The 21944-nt window shown below is 40.2% G+C and overlaps 1 non-coding gene across 1 annotated transcript; it reads left to right on the top strand.

The window, feature by feature from the left end:
- Positions 1–2015: 2015 nt before the first annotated feature.
- LOC127098748 (small nucleolar RNA R71) lies at positions 2016–2122 on the top strand. The gene has a single exon (XR_007793448.1). It is a non-coding gene; the product is annotated as a small nucleolar RNA R71 (small nucleolar RNA).
- The last annotated feature ends 19822 nt before the right edge of the window (positions 2123–21944 follow it).

Raw genomic sequence — 21944 nt, forward strand, 5'->3', positions numbered from 1 at the left:
TGCCTCAATGTGCTTTCAACTTGCATACTTGGCCATATTTTGTTTATGAAATGAATTTGGTGCATGTTGTTGACATGAGACCTTTTGGATTGTGTTCTTAATTTATTGAGGTTGATTCATGTTGAATTTCATGTTCTGTTTTGAATTATTTCTCCCTCTTTGACCCTAGGCCTTGACCTAGTGGTTTGTTGCTTATGTTTGAGCTTTGTTTTCAGGATAAGAAGCACATGGCCATAATGGGATTGATTCACTTGCTTGAGTTGAATAATTGGTTGATGTTGACTAATCTTGAGTTGTTTTGTAGGTGGATTTTAGCTCATTTGAGTTGAGCTTGTGGCTTGCACCTTGTTGCATTGCTTGTTTGTCTGTTTGACTGTTAATGTTGAATGTTGTTTGTCTGTTTGACTTGTATACTGATTGAGTTAGATTTTTTCAGGTACATTAGTTGCTTAAGTTCTTTTGAACTTGATTTTGCTTTTGCTTGGTTGCTTAAGCATTGAGGTATAATTTCTCTGACTTCATGTAGTCTGGAAGACTTGTCCTATTACTTGGGCATGCACCTGTCTGAAGCCCTCCTTAAGAGGCAATGCTTGTGTTTGTTTATCTTTTGTGCCAAGCAGGAAAAGTCCTTTGATAAGGCAATTGGCAGATAAAAGAGATGTGTAATCCATCTCCTGCTATTCAGTGTGTCATCCGCTTTGCTCACACACCTTGTGTTGATGCATTGTGGATATTAACCCAAGATCTTTATTGAGTCAGTCATATGTGGAGAAGAGTTCCAACTTTCTGAACTCCCACACTTTCATTTGTCTGAAGCTCTCCCAGGCCAGGGATAAGAGTTGTGGGGTCTTACCCTCACTTCCCATTTCATCTGCTTCACCCTAACTTCAATTGGGTTAAGAGCTAACATCACCCTGTTACAATGGCTTGTTTGTCGAGGTTGACATGACCCCTCGACTAAAGCTTAACCTTGTGTGAGCCCATCTGTTTGTATATAGTGTGTGTGCTTGCTCTTGTGCTTGTGTGACTTTGCTTGTGCTGTTTAGGATAGCTTGCTCCCTGTGCAAGTTAGATAGAAACTTCAACCTAGGACCATGGTGAATTTACATGATAACTATTAGGCTCGAGTTAGTCTCCCTTCTAGTTGGTCATTTCCCAGTCTCTGGTTTGGTTAGAAGTTCTTTCCCTGCGTAGGGGAACTACGTCGCCCTGATCCTCATACCAGATGAGGTACGTAGGCAGGAGATGAGCTGATCTCTCCGGGCGCCCTTTTTGTTTTCAACCCTTTGTGTGTGTTGGAGTCTGACGTAAGTCCAGCGATTGGCAGTCGGTTTCCTGTGTCTTGTTTACTTGTTGGAGTCTGACGTAAGTCCAGCGATTGGCAGTCGGTTTCCTGTGCGTGTGTTTGTTGGTTCGGAGTCTGACGTAAGTCCAGCGATTGGCAGTCGGTTTCCTGTGTGGTTTTGTTTGGCGTGCGTTAGCCGAGCTACGAGTGCTCTGATTCTTCTTTAGTCCGAGAAGATATGTATGCATAGGATGCGACATCCTAGCGAGCACGTTTTCCCTCTGTCCCGAACTACGTCGACTCTGATGTCTGTGCCTGACAGACTACGTAGGCCCAGGATGCGATATCCTGCCGAGTCCTGTTTCTCTTGTCTTTCTGTGTGTTCTTTCCAGCCTTTGTGTGCAGTTTTTAGCAACCTTTATCCTTCCTTTTGTGCGTGGATCCAGTCGAGTACGACGGATGCGTAGGGGTGCTAATACCTTCCCTTCGCATAACCGACTCCCGATCCCATCTCTCTTTGGTCGCGAGACCATTCCTTTCCAGGTTTACTTCGAGCGTTTCCTTTCCCTCTTTTGGGATAAATAACGCACGGTGGCGACTCTGTTGTTTCGTTTTCCCGCCGGTTTTTCGCGTAATGCGACACATAGCACCGCCTGCGGCAGCATCGATGATCATCTTTGTGTTGTAATGAAGTCCATTATAGAAGGTTTGAATGATTAACCAATTTTCTAAGCCATGATGTGGGCATGCTCGTAACAACTCTTTATATCTCTCCCAAGCTTCGAACAACGATTCTCCTTGGTTTTGGGTAAATCTAGTTATATGGTTTTGAAGAACGACGGTCTTACTCGAGGGAAAATATCTAGCAAGAAAAACTCTTCTAAGGTTATCCCAAGTTGTAATGGAATTGGATGGAAGGGAATCTAACCATGATAGGGCTTTATCTCTGAGGGAAAAAGGAAATAATCTTAAACGTATTGCCTCAGGAGAAGCTCCATTGGTTTTAAAAGTGTCTGCTAATTGAAGAAATATTTTTAAATGTTGGTTTGGGTTCTCGGTAGCGAGACCTGCGAATTGTCTCTGTTGCACTAATTGCAATAGGGATGGTTTAAGTTCAAAATTATTAGCTGGTATGGTTGGGTTTACTATACTAGAACTAGGTTCTTCGTTAGATGGTTGAGCGAAATCTTTAAGAGGTCTTTGGTTTTGATCTTCGGCCATAGCTCTCTTAATTTTATGAAAGAACAAACGTGCGCGAGCGTAACGTTCAGGTTCTGCCAGAGGGTATACTAAGCTTAAACTTCCGGTGCTGCGAGTTCTTCGCATTGACCGACGGGAAATAGCCTAAGTCTAAACGATATAACAACAGGAAAAAGAAATTTGACGAAATTGGTCCCCGGCAACGGCGCCAATAACTTGATGCGGTCAATAACTTGATGCGGTGTTTGCAAGTATACGAACGCGTCAGAGTAATATAAAAGATTGTCGAATCCACAGAGACCAAGTGTCAATCTATCGTTATCTATTGTTATGGTATTTATCAAAGGCAATCGAAATAGGTGTTTTTGTAGTGTGCAATGAAAAGTAAAGTTTCAGATATAATTAATAAAGACAGAGTCGAATGTAATTCACGTAATTAATTGATAATCCAAGTACTTGCTAGTAGAGCTACTTATGGGCAATGTTTCCTACTTTGAAAAGAACTAATTTAACATGAACTGTCTCTTTCGCGTATTCAGAACCGAGTTGTACTCCCTAATCAAACCCTCTTATTGTCACTTATAAAAATGCGCGCATTGCGTTAGAGTAGTAAACCTATTTTTAAGAAATATAGTATCTTGACTAAGTTGAAAAGTATTATAACCTGGATTTCCTAACCAAAAGAGGTTCTTACGAACCAGACTCTAAACTTATAAACGCGTCCGAAAATAGTTTTAAAAACTCTTTTCTTCTTAATGTTAAAATCTCCTAATGAACTAAACAAAGCGCTTTCGGTGTTTTTGAAATAGTTAAAAACAATTAAGTTTAAAAAGCCGTTGGACGTCTTTCGATCTTACCCAACAGAATTGAAGTGCGGGAAAACTTAAGTTGAAATTTAAAATAGCCCTTAAGTGTTTCTACGAACAGTTGTACGGATTACTTATTCAATTGCAATCCTTACATTCTAACCTTATAAATTTAGCTAGACATGGTAAAGTAAAAGTGCATTAAAATAAATAAAAGTAGTGCGAGTGCGGAAAGTAAATAAAAGTAGTGCGAGCGCGGAAAGTAAATAATTTAAAGCGAGTGCAAGGAAATAAATAAAAGTAAAGCGAGTGCGAGGAAATAAATAAAAGTAAAGCGAGTGCGGGAAATAAATAATGTAAAGCGAGTGCGGGAAATAAATAAAGTAAAGCGAGTGCGGGAAATAAATAAAGTAAAGGCGAGTAATAAAAACCTGCTCCAATCGGAGGGCTGAGTAAATTGCAATACGGAAAAGAAAATGGCGGCAGGATTAACTTCCTTCCAAAGTGCTCCAAACTCGATTACAGACTCTATCACAGACTCGATTACACAATTGTGGTAACACTCCAATGCGAAGCGATTACCACTTTATAAAACTGAATATATGCCTAAGTGAAACAAAGTTGCTTCTGAGTTTGCCTCTGCTCTAAGTTTGGATGGTTGGAAAAGTGAATTCGCGTTTCTATTTATAAGCAAGTAAAAAGATGGAAATGACTTGGATGCCCCTCAACTTGAAAATAGGAGGGAACCATTTTTCCTCTTGTGGCGCCCGCCACAAGGCCATGGCACCCGCCACAAGCACAATATGGGGCGCCTTAGTGGAAGTAGTGGGAAAATGTGGGAGTTGATGGAAGTTGAATTTGACACGTCATGGCTTGGCCTATGGCGCCCGCCATTGGGTAGGCCATAAGAGCAAAATGCTGAATTTTAGGGTTTTTAGCCCTTTTTCACTCCTTTTCTCGATCGGGGCTCCGATTAAAGTAAAAACCTGTAAACAAAGAAAAACATAACAATAACACAACAAAATGATAATAAAACAACTAGAATGCATGTGAAATCAGAGTCGAAAAGACGTAAATTTTAGTGTGATCAAACTCTCCCACACTTAAACCTTTGCTTGTCCTCAAGCAAAACATTGAAAAGCTCATAAAAGAAAATTTGTGTAAACGAGTGCTTCAGGTAAAAATTCTAAGTTCAAGCCGGGATGCAGTGATAGGTACTAACTGAGTGAACTAAGGGTATCATGATGACACTAATCCGCAATTACGGACATAAACTTCATTCCTATATTAACCAACCCATATTATCCCACAATACCTAGGCCTGCCTCTTCATCTCTTTTTGTGTCTTTTTCATTCAGGCGCAATCACATTAAGCCCGTTATCCGTACATGCTTCATAGTAGAGTGGCCTGTTAGTGATTATGATCTGAACATGGGATTTCTGGCACATAAATATGTGTAAATCCTTTTATTGGACTCAACTGTAGTTGTGGGGGATCGGATCGTAATCCATCCTACCGAGTTTAGTGCCAGATACCTCTGAACCAACTAGTAGTGGGTACTGCTTTTCTTTTTCTTTTTCTTTTTGTAGCAATTTTTTACAATTCTTTGGTTTAAATGACTTTGTGAGGGTCACCTATACCGGAGTTGCCTTTTTGCTTTCTTATTTTTTTGTTTTTCTGGATCATTCACTTATTTGCATCGGTCCCCTATGTAGAGGATGCGTAGGCCGGAGCTGACTACTGAGATAAACTACTAAGGACTTATACAGAAATGATGATTAAGGCCATGGTATATGGGGTTTCGGGAATGATTCCTATATTTACGAAGCTTATGGTGCTAAAACAGATACTGATGTTTCGCAAAGTTCTCCCAAGTCACCGCATCCTTACTCAAAACATGTCCTTAAAACCTGAAAACTTTCGAAATAACACTATTTTCTTTTGCAAAAAAATTTTGGTGAGGCTAAAGGTATGGGGAGGTAGGATTTTACTAAAGATCTACTGTATTTGGTGACTCGTCAGACTCATGCATTATACTAAAAAGCAAAATAAACAACTAAAAGGAAATAACAATAAATAAACTATCTAAAAACAACAAAGAAAAACGATAAAGGAAAAGCGAGAAAAGACAATAAAGAAAAGACGATAGAGTCTCCTCCCACACTTAAATCGAACATTGTCCCCAATGTTTCGAAATAAGATAAGGGAAGAGTTACCTGGCAACCTATTGCTGACCACTAGTGCCCTCTCCATCCTGAGGTGGACGACGGGATCGGGTACGACGTCGGTCTCTCTGAACCATCCTCGCCATCAGAGCATCCTGAGCGGTCCTCATCTCTCGAAGGTTACCTAATATGGTACCCTGAGTGTTCTCTATGAGAGCGATGTGTTGCTGGTGGTGTTGTTGTTGACGGGCTTGTGTATTGGTAACCGTTTGCAGAGACTGTAGAACAGTGTCGTAGGACCTGTCAGACCTCCCCTGCGATTCTTGCATGAATTTCATATTATCCGTCATTTGTTGCTGGAGGGTAGAGAGTAGGTCATCACGCCTTTGCTCTCTAGCCAGGTGGTCACGCCACATCTCCTCTGTAATATAGAAGCCAAGAATGGTACCTGCAGAAGAAGAAGATGGTGCGGTGTGTGGTGGTGAAGGATGATGGGGGGACACATGGGGTACGGGAGATCGCTCTCTCCGATCATATTCATCATCGGTGTCATGTCCCGCCTCATCAGGAATGTTAGGAGGAAGAGGGCCTAAAACAAGTGGAGCGTTTAGATCGTAGGTCCAATTCCTTTCCTCTCGTACATCTGTACGTCTAGTGCACGGTAAAATAATAGATGGGATGGCTACACCATGAACCATAAGCATATAGCCTCCTTCTCTCCTCGAGCGGCACAATTTCATGTCTCTCAGAAATTTTAGGTTAATTGTGCAAGGAGGTAAGAGGTTTAGGGTAGCCATCTCATCGTTTAGGTTAAGCGCCCGAGCAATAGATGTAATCAATCCACCAAAAGAAATCGGTCCCGCCTTATTCCGAGTTAAAATCATATGGGCGAGCATGAACGGAACCGAATTAATTCGCCTATTTGTGAGGCTTCCTTGTAAAAATAGAAGCTCTCTAGCATTAACCTTATTTGGATTCTCCCGGCCAAAAATAGTGCATGCCAACAGATATCTAAAAACTCTGATGGTCGGGTTATGGATAGTTGAGGCAAGAACTCCTTCAAAAGAGTTTATGGAAGTGTTTGATAAACGCTCCCAGAAGGAAAATACCTCAACAGACCATTCGGAATCCAAAGGGGCCTCACAAATAGCACCTTCCCCATGAGGGATCCCTAACAAGCTGGCTAGTTCATCGGTACTAAATTGGTATTCAACAGCAAACATTCTAAATTTGACAGTACCAACTGTGCTATTAGTGTTAGGGTTGACAATATAAATTAAGGAACTTAGAAATTCGATTGTCAACCGCTCATAGGTGGGTTCTTTGTTGATAAAGAAATTATGCAAACCTAAGTTGTCTAATAAATGGAAAATGCTATGATAGATACCTAAAGTGTAGAGACAGTCTTCGTCAACATACCTTGTCAGGAGGATTTCCCGATTTTGCAATCGTTCAATAATTTTTCTTTGTCTTTCCCCCGGTTTCCCTCCTCGAAGAATGAATCCGTTAAACTCCATTTGAATGCTCTTGAAGAAGATGAAGTGGTTGGTGAAAAGGTTGGATTTTTGCAAAATCCGACAGATGAAATTGAAAATGGAAATTGGAATAATGATTTGTGTGGTGTGGTGGTTAGGAAAGTATGAGCTTTTTGTGGGTTCAAGGATGTTTTTCCAAGGTGAAAAAATGGGTTTGGGAGGCTCTAAGTTGCAAAAATGGTGAAGAAAAGGGGTCTGCCCCGACCATTTACAGATGCTGTGGCGGGCGCCACAGGTCCTATGGCGGGCGCCACAAGGCAAAATCTGACTGGGTCAGATTTTGGTCCTTTGGTTTGGGCTTCTCTTGTCTTTTGGCTTTGAGGGGTCTGGATAGCATTTGTCTTGTGATTCTTCTAGTTTCTTTGGCTTGCATAATTTTATAAAAGTAAAAACGAAAATAAAAAGTGAAACTGAAACAAAAACAAAAACAGAAATTAAAAATAAATAAATAACTGAAAAATTAAAATGCAAATAAAATAAATATAAAACATATATAGATAAAATAGAAATACTAATGTATAGTAGTAGTTTATATAATATTCAAATGCGATAATATAAAATGAGTAATGCAAATACGAGAAATATATAAAAGAGAAATAAAATGAAATGAAATGGTGAGATCAGGTAGTAGGGGTGTCGTCTGCCTGAGTGGATCCACGGAGCACGGCTATCTCCTGCCTGAGCTCTGCTGTCTCTTGATATAGACAATCGGCTTCAGTAGCATGGGTGAGATCAGACACTCCCATCTGTAAAGTTAGGTCAGCCACCTCCTGTCTAAGCTCTGCAATCTCTCTACGACACTCAGCAATCTGGGTGCGTACGTCGGGTGTCTGCAATGAATGATTATTAGAGAAAATAGTGATTCTAGGAGATGGTGGTGTAGGCGTGTATTCAGCAACGGGTGGCGATCTCGGTGCCTCGACGGTCTCTCCCTGGTCCTCTAGAGCATAACTCCAATTCGCTGGATCATGTACACTGGTCATCATAGGGTTCGGCTATGTGAAGTAATGGATGGCCTCGCTGTCGACTAGCAATCAGAACTGACATGGGTGGAAAGAGGCTCTCCTCATCAATCATCTGGTCAAACAGAAATCGATGTCCATGGTCGTGTACCCACAGTAGGTCCGAAGATGTAACAGCTTGCGAGACAGACCTAAAGCGACGGCAATCTGTGTGATGATTCCACCAACATGGATGACTCCTTCGGTGGATCTGGAGATACCGCTGAGATTGTTTAATAAAAAGTTCCCACATGCTACTGGGCGAGACTGGGATGCACAAAATAGTAGGAAGATCTCCTCTTCACTCAGTAGTGTCTCTGCATCCGGCCTTCCCAGGAAGGAATGTGCTAATATCATATGAAAATATCTGAAGGTTGGGTTATGTATGACATAAGATAGCTGCGTAGATGGATCCTGGCTTCCGCCACCTGAGATATCACTCCAAAACTTCTCCACTTCCTTACCCAAGAAATATCCCCTAGGTGTCTCCGGGATAGCATCAGGAGTGGTCTGGAAACCCAATAAGTCGCCGAACTCTTTCTGGATGAAAGAGTACTCAACTCCGAAAAGCCTGAAAGCAGTATACCCATCTGGTCCAGAATATGGGTCATAGTCGAATGAAATCAGGAACTCCAAAGTCAGGTTCCTATATGTGTTACTCAAATCATCAGTAAACTCATCCCAGTGAAGCTGGTGGCTAAAGAATCAGATACTAGGCTCGATACCCAGTGCCTCCATACAGTGCTGGTCAGGATAACTTGTGGGTGCCATAGGGCGCTGATACAAAGCGATGTAACGCTCCCTCTGAGCATTATCTCTATAGGCAACATGCATGTCATCGAAACCCTGCATCCTGTAAAAGTTAAGAAAGTGATCCTGAAAATGCAAACCATTCAAACTTTTAGTCTCTATGCAAAATATGATAAAATAAAATAAAAATAAAAATAAAAATAAATAAATGCGAGAAAGTAAAATGAAAGAAAAACCATGGGTTGCCTCCGACGTAGTGTTTGTTTAACGTCAATAGCTTGACGATTAGAATTTATACACCTATAGTAGTAGGAATTGGTGGATCAATCAGGGTGTGGCTCGAGTAGTATGCTAGAATGTGTCCTCCATCGTAGAGCTTCAGTCTTTGTCCATTTACAATGAATGGACTACATGTATTGTTCTTGATTTCTACGGCTCCGGATCTCAGAATCTTGGATACTTCGAAAGGACCAGTCCATCTTGAACGTAGCTTTCCAGGGAAGAGTCGTAACCTAGTGTTGAAAAGGAGAACAGAATCGCCTATATTGAAGTTTTTCTTTACTATTCTTTTGTCGTGATAGGCTTTTGTCCTCTCTTTATATATTTTTGCATTCTCGTAGGCAGATTGCCTAAGCTCTTCTAATTTATGAATGTCTAGGGTACACTTTTCTCCAGCGGCTAAGTAGTCTAAATTCAAAGTTTTAATGGCCCAATAGGCCTTATGCTCTAATTCGAATGGTAAGTGACATGATTTTCCATAAACTAGTTGATAAGGATTAGTTCCTATAAGGGTTTTGAAAGCGGTTCTATAGGCCCATAATGCTTCTTGAAGCTTCTGAGACAAGTCTCTCCTAGAAATAGAAACGGTTTCTCTAGGATTTATTTTATCTCCCTATTAGATACTTCTACTTGGCCACTAGTTCGTGGGTGGCACGGTGTTGCTACTCTATGCCTAACTCCATATTTTCTTAAAAGTTTGTCAAATATTCTCGATATAAAGTGTGATCCTCCATCGCTTATGACTAAACGTGGTGTTCCAAATCTAGGGAATATATAGTTTTTAAATAGTTTGATTACTACCCTAGTGTCGTTTGTGGGTGCGGCTATAACTTCAATCCACTTACACACATAGTCTACGGCTACTAAGATGTACCTATTTCCTAAGGATGGTGGAAAAGGTCCCATGAAATCTATACCCCATACATCAAAGAGTTCTACTTCCTGAATGTTTCTTAAGGGCATTTCATCTCGTCTTGAAATGTTTCCAGTGCGTTGGCATCTATCACATTTGATAATGCAAGCATAGACATCACGCCACATGGTAGGCCAGAATAGGCCAGCTTGAAGAATCTTGGCGTATGTCTTAGAGGTGCTCGCATGTCCACCATAGGGTGCAGAATGACAATGCTCGAAAATACTATTTACCTCTTCTTCTGGAACGCAACGGCGAAAAATGCCATCTTTACCCCTTTTGAAAAGGAGCGGTTTGTCCCAATAGAAGTTTCTCACATCGTGGAAGAACTTCTTTTTGCGGTGATAGTCAAGATCAGGGGGTACTATATCAGCAGCTAGGTAATTAACGAAATCTGCATACCAGGGTACGTTACTTATTGCTAAGGAATTTTGGGAATGCTCATAAGGATCTAAGTTATTATCTTCAATGGTTTCTACTCTAACTATCAGTCTATCACAGGCAAAATCATCATTTATGGGTATTAGTTCTGGTTTTAGATGTTCTAGCCTAGAAAGGTGATCAGCTACTACATTTTCAGTGCCTTTTTTGTCTCTTATATCTAAATCAAATTCTTGCAGTAATAGAATCCATCGGAGTAACCTGGGCTTGGCATCTTTTTACTTAATAGGTAACGAATGGCAGCATGATCGGTGTAAACAATAATTTTTGCTCCTACTAGATAAGATCTAAATTTGTCTATAGCGAAAACTACAGCGAGTAATTCTTTTTCAGTTGTTGCGTAATTAAGTTAGGAAGCATCTAGGGTTCTACTGGCATAATAAATGGCATGTAATCTTTTATCTTTTCTTTGTCCTAGAACGGCTCCAACTGCGTAATCACTAGCATCGCACATTATCTCAAACGGTTTTGACCAATCAGGTGGTTTCATAATGGGTGCAGATACTAATGCTTGCTTTAAAAGATTAAATGCATCATTACATTTTTCATCGAAAATGAATTCAGTATCTTTCATTAAAAGTCCGGTTAACGGTTTGGTTATTTTGGAGAAGTCCTTAATAAAACGCCGGTAGAATCCAGCGTGTCCAAGAAAGCTTCGGACTTCTCTGATGGTTTTTGGGGGTTTTAGATTTTCTATAACTTCTATTTTAGCTTTATCTACCTCTATACCTTTTTCGGAAACTATATGTCCTAAAACTATTCCTTCGGTCACCATGAAATGACATTTTTCCCAATTTAGCACGAGGTTTACCTCCATGCATCTCTCCAGGATTTTCTCAAGGTTAGCAAGACAATTGTGGAAATCAAATCCGCAAACCGAGAAATCATCCATAAACACTTCCATGATACCATCTAGGTAATCTGCAAAGATTGACATCATGCAGCGTTGGAAAGTAGCTGGGGCGTTACAGAGGCCGAACGACATTAGTCTGTAGGCAAAAGTTCCATAAGGGCATGTAAAGGTAGTTTTTTTCTTGATCTTCGGGGTGGATAGGTATTTGGAAGAATCCAGAGTATCCATCTAGATAGCAGAAGTAAGAGTGTCTGGCTAGACGCTCTAACATCTGGTCTATAAATGGTAAAGGGAAATGGTCATTCCTAGTTGCTTTATTTAATTTTCTATAATCTATACACATCCGCCATCCTCCTTCTAAACGTTTTACTACATGTTTGCCTTTATCGTTTTGCACGACTGTGATGCCTCCCTTTTTAGGTACTACATGCACAGGGCTCACCCACTTACTATCCGAGATCTGGTAGATTATACCTGCCTCAAGTAACTTAAGAACTTCCTTTTTAACAACATCACTCATTATAGGGTCTATTCTTCTCTGATGTTCACTAGAGGGTTTTGAATCTTCTTCTAGTGAAATCTGATGCATGCATACGGATGGGCTTATACCTTTCAGGTCAGAGATATTATATCCTAAGGCTGAGGGATATCTTCGTAAAATGTCTAAAAGTTGGTTCGTCTTCTCTTGGCTCAAGGTAGCACTAACTATAACTGAACGGTTCATCTTTTCATCGAGGAACTCATATCTCAGGTTCTTAGGCAGTTCCTTAAGTTCTAAGGTTGGTTTCTTAGGGCATGGCATAGGATCTGGGGTAAGGGATAAACATTCATAAAGGTTATCATCAATGTAGGGTTTCTTAAAGTCATCATCTTCCCTTATGGGGGTTGATGGTAACTTAATTGTTTTTATAATTTCTTTTTGTTCTAATTCTCTAACACATTCATCAATGATATCTAAGGCATAACACGAGTCTCCCATCACAGGTGCCATAAGAAATTTCAAAAGTATAAATTCTATTTTCTCGTCACCTACCTCAAACGTCAACTTTCCTTTCTTGACATCTATTATGGCTCCTGCAGTCGATAAGAAGGGTCTACCTAGAAGGATTGGTATATCATTGTCCTCTTTGATGTCCATGACAACAAAATCAGTAGGGATAAATAACGGACATATCCTAACAGGAACATCTTCTAAAATGCCTATTGGATATTTAACAGATCTATCGGCTAACTGAAGTGACATCTTAGTGGGCTGTAATTCTCCTAAGTTTAACCTCTCACAAACTGCTAAAGGCATTTGTAAGATCCCAATTTTATCCCTAAGATCCCTCATGGCATTATATCTTAACATTGCATTGCCTCAAGGATCATTAAACACCTTGCTTCCTTCCCTGTGGGTGGGATATCTCTTTGAGAGTGGTTCTTGATCATCAAGCATTGCTTGCATTTGTATATCATTGCTTTTCTTTTAATCACTAACCAAAATGTACAAAAATATGTCATTAACCTTTGTTACTTGCAGCTTAAGCAGTCAACAGGTCAAGGCAATTCAAGTGAATCTTTTGTGCAAGAGATGAAATTTCCATTGAGATATGGATCATGTGATCATTATATGGAGCTTATGTGAGCTATAGGTTCATTTTGGAGCAAATTCCCAAGTGGCAAAAGCCCCAGTTTCATCAGAACATTTTCAAGTCATCTAAGGACCAATGCAGTCAACTGAAAAGTCAACTATGGGTTTTGAATGTGAGAATTGAGTTTCTTCATCCCATTCATGTTTAAATCATGCTTATTCATCATGCCAAAGATCAAGGTTGAAGAATTTGAAGCCAAGTCAAAAGTTTCCAAAAAAGGAAAGTGACCTATAATTTCAACTTTCCAAAAATGGAAAGTTTTTGGTCCAACTTCAACTCAACTTTCCAACATCAAAGAAGCTTCAAATTAAATTTTGTCCAACATGAAAGTTGAAGATCTCTCTCTCCCATTTCCAAAAAGTCCAAAATCATGAGTATCTGATGAATGGTTGAGGAGATATGGTCCAATCAATGCCAAGTGTGCTTGAAACTTCAAATGGCCATAACTTTTGATTCATAACTCCAAATTTGGTGCTTCTTTTTCTAAAATGCTTCTCATGACATGAAGTTTCCAAACCATTCATTACATTGCATTAATTTCCATCATATGATCATTTGTGCATTCAAGGCAATTTTGGAGGGAAACTTGAAAATTCAAAAATGGTGCATCATGGGAGCTTTTTACCATTGCTAATGTGTTTGAAAAATGATTTTGAGTGACTTTGATCAAGCACATGGCACTGTTCACGTGGGATTACTACATGCACCATGCAATTTTCAAATTTTGTCAAAACACCTTATTTTGCTAATCACCATTAACCAATTGCTAATTAACATTTCTGTATGATTAGTACAGCATATAAATACCATAATCATAACAGAATTTGGGACTTTTCACCATTTCAGATCTAGTTTTCATCTCACATCAAAAAATTTCTCTCAACCAAAACTTGCAATTTCTTCACATAAACTTGCATTTTTCTTCTATATTCTGAATCATTGAGTGGAGTAGATGGAGAATCAAGCCTTGGATCATTGATTTTGGTCAGAATTCATGCATAATTCAAGCAAGAACTCAAGAATGGAAGTTGATTGATAAGCTAGATCTACATGGTTTCAAGCTTCAATTACTTCACCAAACTTCATTACAAGTATTCTGGAGTTGATTTGGATCATTCAAGGCCTTGGATCGTGCATTTCAAGAAGCTGCTCTTCAAGAGGTCAATTTTTTCGAACTTCACAATTCTCAAATCCATGCACATGTTCATGTAGATCTTTCCATGTTGAGTTTACTGATGCTTTTAGAATTGAAAATGATGCATTATAGAGTAAGAGATGCTTGATTAAAGTTTGTTGCACAAAAATGTTTTTCATCGATTCTCTTTGATCATGATGAATTGGACTAAAATAATGGTTGATCTGAATTCCTGGTTGAAAGAGCGTTCTAATGATGTAAGATTTTGCAATTCTGGAAAAATTTCTTGAGCTTTGTTACTGTTCATCATCGTCTTCGCGAGGAAGATGATGTAGCGTCCGTCTTTGCGTCCGCCTGGTTCGTGCTGACGCTGGCCTAGGGCTTTTGTCTTATTCATCCACGCGAGCGCTTCGCTGGCCTTTCCATTGGCTAGCATCTGTTTGACTACGCCACATAAGCTGTTGACCTCCACGTCGTTTAATGAAACGACTACGTTTCATGTGTTTAGCGCGCTTCATTTCAAATTGCAACCTGGTTCGATTCCGCCTGATGTAGTTTTTCAAATTCATTCACATTTTTTCCTTTTTCCCTCCAATTTCATATCACATGATCATTTTGATTTTAAATTTTTTAGTCAACTTTGAAAATCCATATTAAATTGAAAAATGCTCCAAATAATCCCTGGTTTTTTGCTACTTGTTCATTGAGATGTCCTTTATTTTATGATGTTAATTTCTAAAGTTGTGCATGGCTGGATTTTGAATTGTGTTAGAATATGTGAACATGTGTACATTTGTGACCTTGCTCAATTCATCTTATCATGAAATGCTTGATATTGATCCAAATGCCATGAAATTTTGCATGATTGTTCCTAACATGTTAATGGATGTTTGAGGCTTGATTGTGCATTTTTCTCATTTACCATTTCTGTTTTATGCATGTGTTTGCATGGTGTGACAATTTGTGTCACACAATTGGATGATCAACTTGTGCAATTTAACTTCCATATCAAATGACTTCTGTTGATTCAGATTTTTCTATGATGATCATGTTTGATGTGTTGAATGTTCATAAATATTTCCAGAATTGTTTGAATCATTTCTGTTTTGATTTGGAATTTTCATTCTCAATGTCCAAATGTATGCTTTGAAATTGTCTTTGACTTCTCTTGCTCATTACATGGCCTTGCTTGATGATTTTGTTTTGGTCCTTTTTAGGACATGTTCATATGTGTTTGAAGTTGCATTGTGTTGAATATTAGCTCCTGTTTTGAATTTTTTCTTCACCTTTGACCCTAGGCTTTGACCTAGTGATTTGTACTTACATGTGAGCTTTGAATTTCAGGACCAAACACCTAATCTCCATGGTTGATGTTGCTTCATCATTTGAATGTTGATATTTGCTATTGATTGCTAACATTTGATTGTTTTGTAGGTTGAGGAAAATTCGCTTGAGTTTGCCTTATGGCTTATATGTTGTACATTGAGATTGTCTGTTTGTTGTTGATTGTTGTCTGTTTGTCTGAATACTCTACTGATTTGTTTAGTTGTTTACACAGGTACCTAAGTTGCTTTAAGTTCATTTGAACTTTGCTTTGCTTGTCGTTGGCATACCACTTAGGTATAATCCCTATTCTCCATGTAGTCTGGAAGACCTGTCTGAAGCCCTCCTTAAGAGGCCATGTTTTTGTTTGTTTAATTTTGTGCCAAGCAGGTTAAGTCCTCTTAAAGAGGCAATTGGCAGATAAAAGGGATGTGTAATCCATCCCCTGCTATTCAGTTGTGTCATTCATTTTGCTCACACCATGTGTTGATGCACTTTGAATAAAAAACCCAAAATCTTGTCCATAGAGTCAGTCATTTGTGGAATAGAGTCCCTCATTCTGGACTCCTACACATTCTTTGATTAAAGCTCTCCCAGGCCAGGGATAAGAGCTATGAGGCATAACGCTCATCTCCATTTCATCTGCTTCACCCTAACTCTCAATGTTAGGGTGAAGAGCTCAAAACACCCATTTCCAGTTGGCTTGTTTGTCGAGGTTGATGTGACCCCTTGACTAAAGCCTAACCTTGCTTGAGCCTATTGATTGTGTATAGTGTGTGATAATTGACTGCTTGTTTGCTTATTTGCCCATATGTGCATAATTGTTTGTGTGTGCCTCTGTGCATTGTCCTCATCTGTGAGCATTAATTGTATATCATTTCATGATCATTGTTCATACTTTGTGACATTTTGTTTTGTCCATTGAGGAGTCAATTGTAAGTCCATTTATTGGCAGTTGTTTCCTGTGATCTGGTAGGAGTTGGGAGTAAGACCATTGATTGGCATTCCATTTCCTTGGAGTCGAGTGTAAGACCATTTATTAGCAACTTGTTTCCTCTTGCTTATTGCATTTGTTTTCTTTGATTTGTAAAACTAGTATAAGTCCATAGATTGGCATCTGGTATCTATCTTTGTTTGTGAGGCTAGTATAAGTCTATTGATTGGCATCTGGTATCCATTTTGGTTTTGTGAGGCTAGTGTAAATCCATTGAATCGTATCTGGTATCCATCTTTGTTTTATGAGTCTAGTGTAAGTCCATTGATTGGCATCTGGTTTCCATTTATGTTGACTTGTTTCTGATATATTGCTTATCTGCTTTGCATGTTACCTTTTCCAAAGGAATCACTTGGATCATCTACATATGATCTCAAGAGGTGAACACCTAAGAAGTTTTGCATCTCTTAACCTCCCATCCTTTTTGTTCTTTAAACCTCCATTTGTATGTTAACTCAAACCAAAAAATATTGTGCAGACATTTTCATTTCTTTTCAAACTAGAAACATAGGCCTTAAGCCTTTGATTGTTCAAACTCCATTTTCACAATACCTCTTTTGAATTGAATTCTAATCATACTTTGGCTCCTTTTTTGTGAATAATTCTAATTGACTAATTCCACTCATTCAATTGTTTTTGTGGCTCAAGTCCACTTCTTGATAAGTTTTCATACATTAGCCATAGGTTTGATTTATTCTAGTGGTTGATGTGAATCTCACCTTTTGTCCTTAGTGATTTAATTGTAAGACTTCCTTGCTTATTATAGGGCATGGTCCCTCACTAGCAAGTTGAAGCTTTTCTCACATGGTGGACTTGTGGTTGTATAGGTTGAGTTTTCTCCCGTGGATAACGAAAGACCTTAGGGCTTTTGTTTTAAAATCAATTCACCCATGTTTTGGAAATCTTTTAGCCGAACTACGAGGTTTTGATCCTGTAAAGGTACGTAGGCAATGGTTATCCATCCAAACACAAAAATAATAAAATTGTATATTCTTCTCTCATCCCTTCATTCATGTTTGCACAATAAATGTTTCATAAACAGTACCTTTTGCAATAATTTGTGAAAAGGGTTCCCTAGGAGTACCTAGGATGCTTTGGGTGCCTAACACCTTCCCTTTGCATAATTACCCCCTTACCCAGATCTCTGTACCCCTTTTATTAGTTTTCTTTGCAAAACTTCTTAGGGTTTTGTTCGCTTTTTAGCCATTCCTTTGGATAAATAAAAGTGTGGTGGCGACTCTATCTTGTATGTTTTGCTTTTGGTTTAATCAATAAATCATAAAGTGATGAATACACCGCTACAGAAAAGTGGCGACTCTGTTGGGGAGAGAAAGTTCCTAGTGGGTTTTCCAACTTTTCACATTTGTTGTGATATATTGTTTATGACATATTTTTGTGCAAATTTGGGATGAATGTATTGTTTGTAATGATTGATTTGCTTGATATATCAATTGCTTGCTTGCTTTGGTGATCTGTGAGATGAGTTATATACCCGAACTCGAGTGCACCTTATGATAGGAGAATGTCATAGTCTTGTCGACTTGTGTGGAGTTTTTCCTTAGCAAGTTGATTTGCGAGTCCATTCACTTGGTGGAGGTCATGTTGGATTACTAATGTCACACAAGTTATTTGTGGTTAGGCATTATTCTTCCAATCATGTGCCTTAGAAGCCAAGGACCTTAGTTTACCAAGCCCATCTTGGCCTATTTTTAGGACGTAGTGCGGAGGTCGTTCAAATGTAAGATCTGATGCGATTGTTACACGATACTACACTCATAAGAGTCTCTCTTGAGAATATTTTTGGAATACGAGTATTCGTTCCTCCGATAATATTCAAAAGATGGGATGATGACTATGGGAACCTCTGGTAGAACATGTTCGGCAGGTTTAAACCATAGTACACTCCCTTTGGGTGGTTCTTAACCGAGACTCCATGCTTGTGACTCACAACAAACCCGTGATTCATGGTTGATCCGTTCAGACAACCTTAATATCAATGGAACCTGGGTGTTGATAAGGTGTAAACCATAATCCACCAAAACGGATTATTGATATTAAGGAGGTTTGAATCGCTCGTATATCGTTAATATCAATGGAACTTGGGTGTCGATAAGGTGAAAACCATAATCCACCAAAATGGATGATTGATATTAAGGATAAAATGAACCATTCCATGACCTTTGTCTGGTGTGCTTTGCTTGATCCTTGAGTGTGATTGTTGCATTCATGCATTCATGCATTCATTCGCATCCATATCATCATAGAAAAATAAATTTTCAAGGAACTTAAGGGGTTTATTTGCAAAATTTTCAGATATGGAAAGACCAAAAAGGCATACAAAGAAGTACAGCTTCAGACAACCCGATTTGAAAGAGTTAAGGAATCTAACATCTTATGTATTAGATCCCTTGGGTTTCAAAGCTCGTTATGGGAAGCTTCTGCCTCTGCTGACTACTCAGGTGGATGAAGGATTGATGGGTACTTTGGTTCAGTTCTATGATCCTCTGTATCACTACTTCTCTTTTCCAGACTTTCAGCTGTTTCCTACCCTGGAGGAGTATGCTCATCTTGTGGGTATCCCGATTCTGGATCAGGTGCCGTTCAGTGGCTTGGAGAGTATTCCTACTTCTCGAGAGATCGCAGACATGTTGCACATAGATGAATCCTTGGTTAAAGCTCATATGACTACCAAAGGTGGAATTCAAGGTCTCCCTTCTAAGTTCCTCATCGCTCAAGCTACCGTTTATGGGAAGGCCATGAGTGAGGATGCCTTTGAAGCCATATTCGTGCTTCTCATCTATGGATTGGTATTGTTCCCCAACATCGACAAATTCGTGGATGTGAACGTTATTAGGATCTTCTCTGTTCTTAATCCCGTTCCGACTCTGTTGGGTGATGCCTATGTCTATTTGCATCTGAGGAATGCGAAGGGTGGTGACGCTATTGTGTGCTGTTTGCCTCTGTTGTATAAGTGGTTTATTTCTCACTTACCTCAGACGGTCGCTTTCAAGGAAAACAAGGGATGTCTACGGCGGTCTACGAGACTTATGTCTCTCACTAATGATGATATCTCTTGGTATGATCGTGCATATGACGGTGTCCAGATTATTGACTCTTATGGCGAATTCTCCAATGTGCCTCTTCTTGGCACATGTGGTGGGATTAGCTACAATCTGGTACTAGCACGTCGTCAGCTTGGGTTCCCCCTAAAGGATAAACCTAATAACATTCTGTTAGAAGGTGTGTTCTTTCAGGAGGGTAAAGATCCCCAAGGCCTGAAATCCAGGATGGTCCGCGCTTGGCGCAAGATGCACAAGAAGGGTAGAAGTGAGTTGGGTCCGAAGAATTGCATAGCTTTGGAGCCATATACTACTTGGGTGAGGAAGAGAGCATCTGAGTATCTCATGCCTTATGATTATCCGAGACCTACACCGTTGGTTGCGGCTGGGCCTTCAACCCTCCCTAACCAAGGCGTAGAGGAGTTGAGAGACGAAGACCTTTCACGTGCCTGGATCCGTGAAAGAGAAGAGTTGCTTCAGCAAATCAAGGAGAAAGATGCCATGATCGAGTTTCTCGAGCATCAGGTCATTGATGATCCTGACGATACTTGGACTTCTCTACTTCCTCAGTCTTCTAAGTTCTGGAAAAGGAGGTATGACAGACTCGCCAAAGATAAGGCGGATATGGAAGCAGCATACGAGAGAGAGATTAAGAGGCTTCGTGCAGCTTATCTTCCGGCATCCCGAGCTTCTAGGGATCCATAGGATGTTTATTTTCCTTTTCTCTTGTAATGATTGACAATGTTGTACTTCTTTGTTCAAATATATTTGATGAGATATTTTCCATATACGGTTAAATGCTTAATATTCAAAATTGCAAATAATACCCTAAAAGTTCCTTTGAAAATAAAAAACAAATCATGTGCACGAGCATTGCATGCATCATTTTGCATAAGCAGGTGTTTGTTCCGGTCTTCTTGTCTGTGGCCTAACTCTGTGCTCTTCATTTATTTTGAAGACAAGCTGACTCATCGGTACTACGCCAGAGCCAACTCTTCTAGATTAATGGATCATCTCGAACAAGAGAATCGTGAGCTAAAAGATGAAGTCGCCAGACTCACTGCTCTGATGGAGCAATTCTTAGCTGCACAGAATCAACCGTCTCCAACACCTGCAACTCCTCCCCAGAGGACTGTTATATCCGAGGTTGTTTCTTCAATAGTGCCAGCTGCCAATGCCCATTTTGTGCCAGCCATGCCAGCCGGGTTTCCATGGGGTATGCCTCCTGGCTTTATGCCTGATATTCCGGCTCCAACATTTGCTTCCATGCCGGCATCTAGCTCGGTCCTTGCAATGCCTCCTCCTGTCGTGCATACCATTCCTAGGGTAGACGACACCATCTATCATTCTGAGCCGTCTGAGGGCCCAGATGTTAATGAGAAGATGGACGCAATGAACGGCCAATTTCTTGAACTCCGCAAGGAATTGAAGACCCTTCGAGGAAAGGATTTGTTCGGCAAATCTGCTGCTGAACTATGTTTGGTTCCCGGTGTGAAAATACCTGTCAAATTCACAGTCCCTGACTTTGAGAAGTATAAGGGGAACACCTGCCCGCTCAGCCACCTGGTTATGTATACCAGGAAAATGTCTACTCAAACGGATAATGATCAACTGCTGATTCCTTACTTCCAGGATAGTTTGTCCGGTGCGGCACTTCGATGGTATATGAGTCTGGATAGTGCAAACATCCGTTCCTTCAATGATCTTGGCGAATCCTTCGTCAAGCAGTACAAATACAACGTGGATATGGCTCCCGATCGGGATCAGCTCAAAGTCATGTCCTAGAAGGACAAAGAGACATTTAAGGAATACGCCCAGAGGTGGCGAGAGCTGGCAGCTCAGATTACTCCTCCGCTGGAAGAGAAGGAAATGACCAAAATCTTTTTGAAGACTTTGAGTTCATTTTACTATGAGCGGATGATCGCTAGTGCTCCCTCTGATTTCACCGAGATGGTGAACATGGGGATGCGACTGGAGGAAGGAGTCCGTGAAGGACGTTTATCTAAGGATGAAGGCTCTTCAAGCAAACGGTATGGGGCGTTTGCGAAGAAGAAAGATGGGGAGGCACATGCTGTGCAATCCCATGTCAAACCCAGAAGACCCTCTGCCAGGAGGAAGCCTGTGCGTCATGCCAGCAACCAGCATCAGGTGGCTCACATAGCACCTGTCTTCCGTGATAATCAGCAATATCAGCATCAGCAGCATAATACTCAATAGTCTCAACAATATCAGCAACAGCATCGCCCTCAGCAACAGGCTTACCAGCCCCGCAACAGTAATCCAGCTGGTCCGAATTATGAGAGGAAGAAGATCACTTTCGATCCGATTCCTATGTCATATGCAGAGCTATATCCCTCTTTAATAGAGCGGAAATTGATTACTCCCAGGGATCCTCCGGCTGTACCTGCTAACCCTCAGTGGTGGTACAAGCCCGACCAGCACTGTGTTTATCATTCGGGTGCTCCCGGTCATAATATGGACAATTTCTATCCGCTGAAGACTAAGGTTCAAGACCTTATGAGATGCGGCATTCTGAGCTTTGAGGACTCAGGCCCCAATGTTACGAAGAA

Source organism: Lathyrus oleraceus, chromosome 6, assembly GCF_024323335.1.
Source record: "Lathyrus oleraceus cultivar Zhongwan6 chromosome 6, CAAS_Psat_ZW6_1.0, whole genome shotgun sequence".
Lineage (NCBI taxonomy): Eukaryota > Viridiplantae > Streptophyta > Magnoliopsida > Fabales > Fabaceae > Lathyrus > Lathyrus oleraceus.